This window comes from Heptranchias perlo, chromosome 1, assembly GCF_035084215.1.
Source record: "Heptranchias perlo isolate sHepPer1 chromosome 1, sHepPer1.hap1, whole genome shotgun sequence".
In the NCBI taxonomy this organism is placed as follows: Eukaryota; Metazoa; Chordata; class Chondrichthyes; order Hexanchiformes; family Hexanchidae; genus Heptranchias; species Heptranchias perlo.
In genome coordinates, this window is record NC_090325.1 from 142,157,703 (window position 1) to 142,170,641 (window position 12,939).

The 12,939-nt window shown below is 45.5% G+C and overlaps 1 protein-coding gene across 4 annotated transcripts in view; it reads left to right on the top strand.

Annotated features, from left to right (window-relative positions):
* lrba (LPS-responsive vesicle trafficking, beach and anchor containing) overlaps positions 1-12,939 on the top strand; it is a 753,934-nt gene that overhangs the window by 583,753 nt on the left and 157,242 nt on the right. The window lies entirely within an intron of this gene.

Below are 12,939 nucleotides of genomic sequence, written 5' to 3' on the forward strand. Positions count from 1 at the left end.
TATCTCATGAAGTGATGAACTTCAAGTGACTGTATTTACATCACAGCGGATTATCTCATTTGTGAAAATTCTTGGTCGTGGTTGATATGGTATACACATAGAAGTAATTTCTAATGTTGGTTATGATCTGGTCCACCTCCGCAGCAGTATCCTTTCACGGTTCCATACCTACCTATTTCTATCTTAGCCGGGGAAAAATAGTAAAAAGTTAAAATTAAAGGTGCTTTATCTGAATACGCGAGGCATTCGTAACAAGATAGACGAATTAATGGCACAGCTATAGATAAATGGGTTTGATCTAGTAGTCTGAGACGTAGTTGCAAGGTGACCAAAGTTGGGAAGTAAATATTCCAGGGTACTTAACTTTTCGAAAAGACAGACAAAATGGAAAAGGAGGGGGGATAGCCCTGATAATAAAGGATGACATAAAGCCAGTAGTGAGAAAGGATCTTGGCTCGGAAATCATGAAGTAGAATCAGTATGGGTGAAGATGAAAAATTAAGATAAGAAGATAAGGGGCAGAAAACATTGGTGGGAGTAGTTTATAGGCCCCCTAACAGTAGTTATACTGTTGGACAGAGTATTAATCAAGAACTAAGAGGAGCTTGTAACAAAGGTAATGCAATAATTGTGGGGGACTTTAATCTTCATATAGACTGGGCAAATCAAATTGGTAAAAGATAAGGTCATGGAATTCATTCGAGACAGTTTCCTAGAACAATACATTGTGTCACCAATCAGGGAACAGGCTATTTTAGATCTTGTCTTGTGTAATGAGATAGGGTTAATTAGTAATCTCATAGTAAGGGATCCTCTGGGGAGGAGTGATCATAATATGATGGAATGTCACATTTTGTTCGAGAGTGATGTACTTAAGTTCGAAACAAAGCCAATTACATAGGTATGAGGGGCAAGTTGGCTAAGGTTGATTGGGAATTTAGATTAAAAGATATGATGGTAGATAAGCAAAGGCAAACATTAAAAAAAAATTTCATAATTTTCAACAAATATACATTCCATTGAGGAATAAAAACTCCACGGGAAAAGTGATCAATCCGTGGCTAACTAAATAAATTAAGGATAGTTTTAGGTTAAAAGAAGAGGCTTGTAATGTTGCCAAGAAGAGTGGTAAGCCTGAGGATTAGGAGAGTTTTAGAAACCAGAAAAGGATGACCAAAAAATTGATAGAGGGAGAACATGGAATAGCAAGAAAATTAAAACCGATTGTAAGAGCTTCTACAAGTATGTAAAAAGGAAGAGAGTAGCGAAAGTAAACATGGTTCGCTTAGAAGCTGAGACAGGAGAAATTATAATGCGGAATAAAGAAATGGCAGAGACATTAAACAAATATTTTGTATCTGCTTTCACAGTAGAAGGCACAAAAAACATACCAGAAATAGTGGGGAACCAAAGGTCTAACAAGACTGAGGAATTTAGAGTAATTGATATTAGTGCAAATAAAGTACTAGATAAATTAATGGGACGAAAAGCTAACAAATCCCCTGGACCTGATTGCCTACATACTAGGGATCTAAAAGAGGTGGCTGCAGAAATAGTGGATGCATTGGTTGTGATCTTCCAAAATTCCCTAGATTCTAGAATGGTCCCAGTGAATTAGAAGGTAGCAAATGTAACCCCGCTATTCAAGAAAGGAGGGAGAGAGAAAACAGAGAACTACAGGCTAGTTAGCCTGACATCAGAAGTCGGAAAAATGCTGGAATCTGTTGTTAAGGACGTGGTAATGGGGCACTTAAAAAATCATAATATGATTAGGCAGAGTCAACATGGTTTTATGAAAGGTAAATCATGTTTGACAAATCTAGTAAAGTCTTCTGAGGAAGTAACTAGTAGGGTAAATAAAGGGGAACCAGTGGATGTAGTATATTTGGATTTTCAAAAGGCATTCGATAAGGTGCCATACAAAAGGTTGTTCATGAGGTTGGGGTAATATATTAGCAGGGATAGAAGATTGGTTAATGGACAAAAAAGAGAGTAGGAATAAACGGGTCATTTTCAGGTTGGCAGACTTGTGACGTGCCGCAAGGATCAGTGCTTAGGCCTCAGCTATTTACAATCTATGTTAATTTCTTAGTTGAGGGGACCAAATGTAATGTATCCAAGTTTGCTGACGATACAAAGCTAGATGGGAAAGTAAGCTGTGAAGAGGATGCAAAGAGGCTGCAAAGGGATAGAGACCAGTTAAGTGAGTGGGCAAGAAGATGGCAGATGGAGTATAATGTGGGGAAATGTGAGGTTATTCACTTTGGTAGGATGAATAGAAAAACAGAATATTTTTTAAATGGTGAGAAACTATTAAATGTTGGTGTTCAGAGGGATTTGTGTGTCCTTATACACAGAACACAGAAAGTTAACATGCAGATACAGCAAACAATCAGGAAGGCAAATGGTATGTTGGCCTTTATTGCAAGGGGGTTGGAGTACAAGAGTAAGGAAATCTTGCTGCAGTTGTACAGGGCTTTAGTGAGACCACACCTGGAGTACTGTGTACAGTTTTGGTCTCTACCTAAGGAAGGAAATACTTGCCTTAGAGGCAGTGCAACGAAGGTTCACCATATTGATTCCTGGGATGAGAGGGTTGTCCTTTGAGGAGAGATTGAGAAGAATGGGCCTATACTGTCTGGAGTTTAGAAGACTGAGGGGCAATCTCATTGAGACATATAAGATTCTGAGAGGGCTTGACAGGATAGATACTGAGCGACTATTTCCCCTGGCTGTAGAGTCTAGATCTAGGGGGCATAGTCTCAGGATAAGGGGTCGGCCATTTAGGACTGAGATGAGGAGAAATTTCTTCACTCAGAGGGTTGTGAATCTGAAGGCTGTGGATGCTCAGTCATTGAGTATATTCAAGGTTGAGATCGATAGATTTTTGGACTCTAGGGGAATCAAAGGATATGGGAATTGAGTGGGAAAGTTGAGTTGAGGTATAAGATCCATGATCTTATTGAATGGCAGAGCAGGCTCGAGGGGCCGTATGGCCTACTCCTGCTCCTAAATCTCATGTTCTTATGTTCAGACACCATCTGTAGTTGCTGGTTCTTCCATGCCCCATAATCACATCGAGTGAGCCCCAAGATTTAATTCTCTTATTCCTCATATACATGTTGTCTCTCCACGTGTTCAGGTTCTGTATGTTCGCTGGTGACACCGTCAACTTCACGACTATTGCTGTGGTGTCTGATATACAATTGTGGATGAGCCAGAACTTGCCCCAGCTAAACACAAGTAAAACCTAAAGTAGCCTGTTCAGTTCTCGCCAGAAATTCTATACCTTAATTTCTGATTCCATTCCGCCTCCTGACTGCCCTGAGTCTGGCAGTGCACAATTTTGTTGTCCTCCTGGACACGAAGCTGAACTTTCAGTTCCACATCCAGTCCATCACCAAGACTGCATAATGCTATCTCCAAGCTATCACCCTCCTCCATCCTCACCACGACTGAAACCTTCATCCAAGCTTCACCGCCCAGCTCAACCTCTTGTGTTTTCCTGCCTACGCAAATATTAGCTCATCCTGAGCTTTGCCACCTGCATCTTGTCCTCTGCTCAATCCTGCTTACATATCACTCCTGTTGTCCTTGCTTACAAATTTATTCATAACCTTATTCCAACCGTCCCTTGCTACTTTCTCCAGCCCTAAACCTTCCACATCCCTTCAACTCATATCCTCCACTTTTGTGTCTGAACTAGTGTTTATTTACCCCCCACCCATTCATTCACTGCACCCAACAGAGGCCTCAGTTGTTATTGCCCTTCTCACTGAAATTCTCTTCCTAAACCCTTCAACCTTGCTACCTTTCTCCACAACCTAAATTCCTCCTCAAAACCTACCTGTTCAACCTTGCTTTTTGTTACTTCCCTTAACTCCTTTCCCATTCCTACTCAGTGTCTGATTTTGTCCGTCCAACGTGTCTATCCTGCGTGAAATGCTTTGGGATGGAATGTTTTGCTACATCAATCACATAATTTAACTAAGTTGTTGTATTTCAATTCCCATGCACATTCTTATTTTTCCAGTTGTTTTCAAAATGTTGGTGATTTTTGGTACACAGCCTTACAGTCTGAAAATGGCCAGAGTGACATGAGCAGCATCAGTGTTCTCCCCTCCCCCCCAGGTGCAATACTCTGCTGTAGAAAAGCTATCTGCTCAGCAACCCATGAAATGACAAAAGCCATAACAATTGAGGCTGGCATATTGGAGTATTCAGTAGGTCTCATTCTCCTGGCACATTGGAGTATCCAGTAGGTCTCTTTCCACTATGTCGAACAAAATATGTACTTTCTCAGATACATTCCAGTTAAAAGGCTATTCAGCCTGATTTTCTTTTAAATACCATTGATGATATGCCAGTGACTGCAAAGTACATATATGGTTGTAAAATGGGAATTACCACGAACCAACTGAGGAGAAGGCTTCATATTTAAGAAATAAATTGCATTTATGTGAGATTTAGGCTACAATTAGCTCCACAAAAGTGTAGGCACAATTACTGGCAGTTGAAACTTTATTTATTCATTCATGGGACATGGGCATCGCTGGCAAGGCCAGCATTTATTGCCCATCCCTAGTTGCCTTTGAAAAGGTGTGGTAAATCGCCTTCTTGAACTGCTGCAGTCCATGTGGTGAAGGTACTCCCACAATGCTGTTAGGTGGGGAGTTCCATGATTTTGACGCAGCGATGATGAACGAACGGCGATATATTTCCAAGTCAGAATGGTATGTGACTTAGAATCATAGAAAGTTACAACGTCAAGACCTGTGACTTGAAGGAGAACGTACAGGTGTTATTCCCATGCGCCTGCTGCCCTTGCCCTTCTAAGTGGCAGAGGTTGTGGGTTTGGGAGGTGCTATCAAAGAAGCCTTGGCGAGTTGCTTCAGTGCATCTTGTAGATGGTACACACTGCAGCCACGATGCGCTTGTGGTGGAGGGAGTTAATGTTTAAGGTGGTGGATGGGGTGCCAATCTAGCGGGCTGCTTTGTCCTGGAAGGTGTTGAGCTTCTTGAGTGTTGTTGAAGCTGCACTCATCCAGGCAAGTGGAGAGTATTCCATCACACTCCTGACTTGTGCCTTGTAGATGGTGGAAAGGCTGTGGGGAGTCAGTAGGTAAGCCACTCGACGCAGAATACCCAGCCTCTGTCCTGCTCTTGTAGCCACAGTATTTATGTGGCTGGTCCAGTTAAGTTTCTGGTCAATTTTGACCCCCAGGATGTTGATGGTGGGGGATTTGGTGACGGTAGTGCCGTTGAATGTCAAGGGGAAGTGGTTAGACACTCTCTTGTTGGAGATGGTCATTGCCTGGCACTTGTGTGGCTCAAATGTTACTTGCCACTTATCAGCTCAAGCCTGGATGTTGTCCAGGTCTTGCTGCATGTGGGCATGGACTGCTTCATTATCTGAGGGGTTGCGAATGGAACTGAAGACTGTGCAATCATCAGCGAACATTCCCACTTTTGACCTTATGATGGAGGGAAGGTAATTAATGAAGCAGCAGAAGATGGTTAGGCCTAGGACACTGCTCTGAGGAACACCTGCACCATTGTCCTGGGCTGAGATGATTGGCCTCCAACAACCACTGCCATCTTTTTTTTTATTCGTTCACGGGATGCGGGCATCGTTGAAAAGGCCAGCATTTATTGCCCATCCCTAATTGCCCTTGAGAAGGTGGTGGTGAGCCGCCTTCTTGAACTGCTGCAGTCCGTGTAGTGAAGGTTCTCCCACAGTACTGTTAGGAAGGGAGTTCCAGGATTTTGACCCAGTGACGACGAATGAACGGCGATATATTTCCAAGTCAGGATTGTATGTGACTTGGAGGGGAACGTGCAGGTGCTGTTGTTCCCATGTCCCTGCTGCCCTTGTCCTTCTAGGGTGGTAGAGGTTCGCGGGTTTGGGAGGTGCTGTCGAGGAAGCCTTGGCGAGTTGCTGCAGTGCATCCTGTGGATGGTACAGACTGCAGCCACAGTGCGCCGGTGGTGAAGGGAGTGAATGTTTAGGGTGGTGGATGGGGTGCCAATCAAGTGGGCTGCTTTGTCCTGGATGGTGTCGAGCTTCTTGAGTGTTGTTGGAGCTGCACTCATCCAGGCAAGTGGAGAGTATTCCATCTCACTCCTGACTTGTGCCTTGTAGATGGTGGAAAGGCTTTGGGGAGTCAGGAGGTGAGTCACTCGCCGCAGAATACCCAGTCTCTGACCTGCTCTTGCAGCCACAGTATTTATGTGGCTGGTCCAGTTAAGTTTCTGGTCAATGGTGACCCCCAGGATGTTGATGGTGGGGGATTCAGCGATGGTAATGCCATTGATTGTCATGGGGAGGTGGTTAGATTCTCTCTTCTTGGAGATGGTCATTGTCTGGCATTTGTCTGGCGCGAATGTCATTTGTCACTTAACAGCCCAAACTTGGATGTTGTCCAGGTCTTGCTGCATGCGGTCACGGACTGCTTCATTATCTGAGTGGTTGCGAATGGAACTGAACACTGTGCAATCATCAGCGAGCATCCCCATTTATGAGCTTATGATGGAGGGAAGGTCATTGATGAAGTAGCTGAAGATGGTTGGGCCTAGGACACTGCCCTGAGGAACTCCTGCAGCAATGTCCTGGGGTTGAGATGATTGGCCTCCAACAACCACTGTCATCTTCCTTTGTGCTGGGTCTAACTTCAGCCACTGGAGAGTTTTCCCCATGATTCCCATTGACTTCAATTTTACTAGGGCTTCTTGATGCCACGCTCAGTCAAATGCTGCCTTGATGTCAAGAGCAGTCACTTTCACCTGACCTCTGGAATTCAGCTCTTTTGTCCACGTTTGGCCAAGGTTGTAATGAGGTCTGGAGCCGAGTGGTCCTGGCGGAACCCAAACTGAGCATCGGTGAGCAGGTTAGTGGTGAGTAAGTGTAGCTTGATAGCACTGTCGCGACACCTTCCATCACTTTGCTGATGATTGAGTGTAGACTGATGGGGCGATAATTGGCTGGATTTGATTTGTCCTGCTTTTGTGGACAGGACATACCTGGGCAATTTTCCACATTGTTGGGTAGATGCCAGTGTTGTAGCTGTACTGGATCAGCTCGGCTAGAGGTGTGGCTAGTTCTGGAGCACAAGTCTTCAGCACTACAGCTGGGATGTTGTCTGGGCCCTTAGCCTTTGCTGTATCCAGTGCATTCAGCTGTTTCTTGATATCACGTGGAGTGAATCGAATTGGCTGAAGACTGGCTTCTGTGATGCTGGTGATCTCGGGAGGAGGCGGAGATGGATCATCTACTTGGCACTTCCGACTGAAAACAGTTGCACGTGCTTCAGCCTTGTCTTTTGCATTCTCATGCTGGGCTCTGCCATCATTTAGGATGGGGATGTTCACAGAGCCGCCTCCTCCCGTTAGTTGTTTGATTGTCCACCACCATTCACGATTGGATGTGGCAGGACTGCAGAGCTTTTATCTGATCTGTTGGTTGTGCGATCGCTTAGCTCTGTCTGTAGCATGCTGCTTCTGCTGTTTAGCATGCATGTCATCCTGTGTTGTAGCTTCACCAGATTGTGCAGTATGATAAGAGTGAGAAGATATCATTTTCAAATCTCAGTTCTCTATACGTGCAGAAGTGCTGGCCACAATCTTCCTTAGATATTGGGGTGGTGCCAGAGGACTGGAGAATTGCAAATGTTACACCCTTGTTCAAAAAAGGGTGTTAGGATAAACCCGGCAACTATATTTCAGTCAGTTTAACCTCGGTGGTGGGGAAGCTTTTAGAAATGATAATCCAGGTCAACATTAATAGTCACTTGGCCAACTGTGAAGCAATAAAGGAAAGCCAGCACGGATTTGTTAAAGGCAAATCATGTTTATTTAACTTGATTGAGTTTTTTGATGAGGTAACAGAGAGTGTTGATGAGGGCAATGTGGTTACTTTTGTGTATATGGACTTTCAAAAGGTGTTTGATAAAGTGCCACATAATAGGCTTGTCAGCAAAGTTGAAGCCCATGGAATAAAAGGGACAGTGGCAGCATGGATACGAAATTGGCTAAGTGACTGGAAACAGAGAGTAATGGTCAACGGTTGTTTTTCGGAATGGAGGAAGGTATACAGTGGTTCCCCAAGGGTCGGTACTAGGACCACTACTTTTTTTATATATATATCAATGACCTGGACTTGGGTGCACAGAGCAAATTTGCAGATGACACAAAACTTGGAAGTGTAGTAAACAGTGAGGAGGATAGTAAGACGGGTACGGTAGCATAGTGGTTATGTTACTGGGCTAGTAATCCAGAGGCCTGGACTAAAATCCAGAGTCATGAGTTCAAATCCCGCCACGGCAGCTGGCGAATTTAAATTCAATTAATTAATTAAATTCAATTAATTAAATAAAAATCTGGAATTAAAATACTAGTATCAGTAATGATGGCCATGAAACTACCGGATTGTCGTAAAAACCCATCTGGTTCACTAATGTCCTTTAGGGAAGGAAGCCTGCCGCCCTTACCCGGTCTGGCCGATATGTGACTCCAGACCCACAGCAATGTGGTTGATTCTTAATTACCCTCTGAAATGGCCTAGCAAGCCACTCAGTTGTAAAATCTCGCTACGAAAAGTCATAATAAGAATAAAACCGGACGGACCACTAGGCACCGGACACGACAACGGCAAAACACCAAGCCCAGTCGACCCTGCAAGGTCCTCCTTACTAACATCTGGGGACTTGTGCCAAAATTGGGAGAGCTGTCCCACAGACTAGTCAAGCAACAGCCTGACATAGCCATACTCACAGAATCATACCTTTCAGCCAACATCCCAGACTCTTCCATCACCATCCCTGGGTATGTCCTGTCCCACCGGCAGGACAGACCCACCAGAGGTGGCGGTACAGTGATATACAATCAGGAGGGAGTAGCCCTGGGAGTCCTCAACATTGACTCTGGACCCCATGAAATCTCATGGCATCAGGTCAAACATGGGCAAGGAAACCTCCTGCTGATTACCACCTACCATCCTCCCTCAGCTGATGAATCAGTCCTCCTCCATGTTGAACACCACTTGGAGGAAGCACTGAGGGTAGCAAGGGCACAAAATGTACTCTGGGTGGGGGACTTCAATGTCCATCACCAAGAGTGGCTCGGTAGCACCACTACTGACCGAGCTGGCCGAGTCCTGAAGGACATAGCTGCTAGACTGGGCCTGCGGCAGGTGGTGAGCGAACCAACACGAGGGAAAAACATACTTGACCTCGTCCTCACCAATCTACCTGTCGCAAATGCATCTGTCCATGACAGTATTGGTAGGAGTGACCACCGCACAGTCCTCGTGGAGATGAAATCCCGTCTTCGCACTGAGGACACATTCCAACGTGTTGTGTGGCACTACCACCGTGCTAAATGGGATATATTCAGAACAGATCTAGCAGCTCAAAACTGGGCATCCATGAGGCGCTGTGGGCCATCAGCAGCAGCAGAATTGTATTCCAGCACAATCTGTAACCTCATGGCCCGGCATATTCCTCACTCTACCATTACCAACAAGCCAGGGGATCAACCCTGGTTCAATGAGGAGTGTAGAAGAGCATGCCAGGAGCAGCACCAGGCGTACCGAAAAATGAGGTGCCAACCTGGTGAAGCTACAACTACATGCATGCTAAACAGCAGAAGCAACATGCTATAGACAGAGCAAAGCGATGCCACAACCAACGGATCAGATCAAAGCTCTGCAGTCCTGCCACATCCAGTCGTGAATGGTGGTGGACAATTAAACAACTAACGGGAGGAGGAGGCTATGCAAACATCCCCATTCTCAACGATGGCTGAGTGCAAACGACAAGGCTGAAGCGTTTGCAACCATCTTCAGCCAGAAGTGCCGAGTGGATAATCCATCTCAGCCTCCACCCAATATCCCCACCATCACGGAAGCCAGTCTTCGGCCAATTCGATTCACTCCACGTGATATCAAGAAACGGCTGAGTGCACTGGATACAGCAAAGGCTATGGGCCCCGACAACATCCCAGCTGTAGTGCTGAAGTCTTGTGCTCCAGAACTAGCTGCGCCTCGAGCCAAGCTGTTCCAGTACAGCTACAACACTGGCATCCACCCGACAATGTGGAAAATTGCCCAGGTATGTCCTGTCCACAAAAAGCAGGACAAATCCAATCCGGCCAATTACCGCCCCATCAGTCTACTCTCAAACATCAGCAAAGTGATGGAAGGTGTCGTCGACAGTGCTATCAAGCGGCACTTACTCACCAATAACCTGCTCACCGATGCTCAGTTTGGGTTCCGCCAGGACCACTCGGCTCCAGACCTCATTACAGCCTTTGTCCAAACATGGACAAAAGAGCTGAATTCCAGAGGTGAGGTGAGAGTGACTGCCCTTGACATCAAGGCAGCATTTGACCGAGTGTGGCACCAAGGAGCCCTAGTAAAATTGAAGTCAATGGGAATCAGGGGGAAAACTCTCCAGTGGCTGGAGTCATACCTAGCACAAAGGAAGATGGTAGTGGTTGTTGGAGGCCAAGCATCTCAGCCCCAGGGCATTGCTGCAGGAGTTCCTCAGGGCAGTGTCCTTGGCCCAACCTACTTCAGCTGCTTCATCAATGACCTTCCCTCCATCATAAGGTCAGAAATGGGGATGTTCGCTGATGACTGCGCAGTGTTCAGTTCCATTCGCAACCCCTCAGATAATGAAGCAGTCCGAGCCCGCATGCAGCAAGACCTGGACAACATCCAGGCTTGGGCTGATAAGTGGCAAGTAACATTCGCGCCAGATAAGTGCCAGGCAATGACCATCTCCAACAAGAGAGAGTCTAACCACCTCCCCTTGACATTCAACGGCATTACCATCGCCGAATCCCCCACCATCAACATCCTGGGGGTCACCATTGACCAGAAACTTAACTGGACCAGCCATATAAATACTGTGGCTACGAGAGCAGGTCAGAGGCTGGGTATTCTGCGGCGAGTGACTCCCCTCCTGACTGCCCAAAGCCTTTCCACCATCTACAAGGCACAAGTCAGGAGTGTGATGGAATACTCTCCACTTGCCTGGATGAGTGCAGCTCCAACAACACTCAAGAAGCTCGACACCATCCAAGATAAAGCAGCCCGCTTGATTGGCACCCCATCCACCACCCTAAACATTGACTCCCTTCACCACCGGCGCACTGTGGCTGCAGTGTGCACCATCCACAGGATGCACTGCAGCAACTCGCCAAGGCTTCTTCGACAGCACCTCCCAAACCCGCGACCTCTACCACCTAGAAGGACAAGGGCAGCAGGCGCATGGGAACAACACCACCTGCACGTTCCCCTCCAAGTCACACACCATCCCGACTTGGAAATATATCGCCGTTCCTTCATTGTCGCTGGGTCAAAATCCTGGAACTCCCTTCCTAACAGCACTGTGGGAGAACCGTCACCAAACGGACTGCAGCGGTTCAAGAAGGCGGCTCACCACCACCTTCTCAAGGGCAATTAGGGATGGGCAATAAATGCCGGCCTTGCCAGCAACGCCCACATCCCATGAACGAATATAAAAAAAAATAGACTTCAAGAGGACATAGACAGGCTGGTGGAATGGGCGGACACATGGCAAATGAAATTTAACGCAGAGAAGTGCGAAGTGATACATTTTGGCAGGAAGAATGAGGAGAGGCAATATAAACTGGCACAATTGTAAAGGGATGCAGGAACAGAGAGACCTGGGGGTATATGTGAACAGATCTTTGAAGGTGGCAGGACAGATTGAGAAAGCAGTTAAAAAAGCATATGGGATCCTGTGTTTTATAAATGGAGGCATAGAGTACAAAAGCAAGGAAGTTATGTTGAACCTTTATAAAACACTGGTTCGGCCACAACTGGAGTACTGTGTCCAATTCTGGACACCGCACTTTGGGAAGGATGTGAAGGCCTTCGAGAGGCTGAAGGAAAGATTTATTAGAATGGCTCCAGGGATGAGGGACTTCAGTTATGTGGATAGACTGGAGAAGCTGGGGTTGTTCTCCTTAGAGCAGAGAAGGTTGAGAGGAAATTTGATAGAAATGTTCAAAATCATGAAGGTTTAGATAAAGTAAATAAAGAGAAACTGTTCCCATTGGCGGAAGGGTTGAGAACCAGAGGACACAGATTTAAGGCGATTGACAGAAGAACCAAAGGCAACATGAGGAAAAACTTTTTTATGCAGTGAGTAGTTATGATCTGGAATGTGCTGCTTGAAAGGGTGGTGAAAGCAGATTCAATCGTGACTTTCAAAAAGGAATTAGATAAATACCTGAATGGAAAAAATTTGCAGGACTACAGCGAAAGAGCGAGGGAATGGGACTAACTGGATTGCTTTTACAAAGAGCCGGCACAGGCTCGATGGGCCAAATGGTTACAGCACAGAAGGCCGCCATTCTATGATTTGATACGTTCGATTCCGATCGCAGGCATGTGATCAAGAGGAGGTGCTGTGGAGAAGGTAGTTGCTTCCCCACCTCCCAGCTTCCAGATACTGTGCGTTTTTTGTGGAATCCGGTAGGCTATCCTCCTGGGCATAGATTCAGTGGAATTAAAAAGAAAAAGTTTGTAAAAAGAGCAGGAAATGTTCTTCTTCACTAATTGATCTAAATCTGTGTTGTGTAAATGTGCTTTTTCTAGTGAGAATGAACTCCAGGGTATTCAAATTAACAAGATTCAGCTGTGTATTTCAACTCAAAAGTATTTTTCTACTCAATGGATATAGCAGGCCAAAAACACGATTAAAAGTTAACAACCTGAAGGTTTCACTGTTCTTGTGTTTTCATGCACTTATATTCAGTGTAACTTCTAATCATAGAATAAAGTTCCATATGGATATAGCACAACAAGGGTCGTTCTCTCTGACATACCCAGTTTATTTCCATGTGTACAGAATATCCAGTTTATGTAAGGGTAATGGACACCAAGACGAATCTTCTGTGATCTTTTTCATT